A 1,297-nucleotide genomic window follows, 5' to 3' on the forward strand; every position below is an offset into this window, starting at 1 on the left:
TGGAGTGAGTTCAAAAGAAATGGCTACTCCAACAAGGTGTCCCGAGTTAGAGAGGAGGTGCTCGAGAATTTCTCATTAGCCATTTACTCGTGTTTAACATTGTAATTTGCCAAGTCACTGTAAGTAGGATTAAACGTCACCTTGCTGAATGACAAACGAAACCGTCTCAGTATGGAGGTAAACGATGGCAAAGGAAATCACAGAGACCGCTCTTCCGGCAAAAAGTACGGGCACTGGATAAAGGTAAATCAACACAGACCGAAATAGACTGAGTGGGATTGGGACTGGAGGGATTGCTTTAGCTAAAGACGTTAGTAGGCACCTCAGCAGAGCCTCACTATGTAGCCGTTCATGCCACTGTGGTCTGCGACCGTATGGCTCCTCAGAATGTGTCCGTTGGGCCACCAGCTAGAGGGAGGACTAGTACGGTTTACATAACGATAGGATGTGGAACACCTACATCGAGGGTGAAAGCACTTCCTTCTGCATAGTCGATGCCTCTAACACATCCACTTATCACATTGTGTTTCAAATGAGCAAATATTTAATTCCTACATACAGGAAAAATAGGAGGAACACAATCAATTTAAAAAGGTACCTACTGTGGCCAGTGGAGACGATGATGATTGAGTCAATGTAAGTAGCGTGTCCACCTAATGCCTCTTCTCCCCCTCTTCTTGAAATCGCATGTTCTTTTGGTTTCGCTCAAAATTCACCTTATTATTGCGATGGATTTATACGAACGCTCATTAATTCGTTCCTTTTGACCGAATTAACTGCTTCCGAGGTTGTTCAATGAATTGTTTAATAGAAAGGCCCCGAGGGTAAGAAATTCTTTTAAAAGCAAGCATTCACCTCGACAAATTCGTAGACGAATTTAACAAGCAAAGTATTTTTCTGTCCATCCTTATCAAACCTGCTAGCCAGTCGCATTTTCTTGTCCTCATTCCAACTTCTAAGCTATTCAGCTGTTGGGGAAGGCATAGATTGCACAAGAATGACTGCTTTTCAAATTGACATCAATTTGGGTACGAGTAACCGAAATCATCATCTCCTCACTGGCCACATACCACACCACAGCACTTCCTAACTGCATTCTGTTTGGATAAGTGAGGAGGTCCCCTTCTCTGTGCTTCAATCTGTACCACTGCAACTCAGCGTGCATCACAACCCACCTCGAATACTCAACTGGCGTTTCACATCACCCAACACTTCCATCAGCCTCCAACAGTGCGGTAGTGAACCAAATCTCTCGTGGCACACGAAGCAAAGTGCCTCTACCTTGCTGATCAGCACC

The sequence above is a fragment of the Echinococcus granulosus genome, assembly GCF_000524195.1.
Source record: "Echinococcus granulosus chromosome Unknown EG_S00117, whole genome shotgun sequence".
Classification (NCBI taxonomy): Eukaryota; Metazoa; Platyhelminthes; class Cestoda; order Cyclophyllidea; family Taeniidae; genus Echinococcus; species Echinococcus granulosus.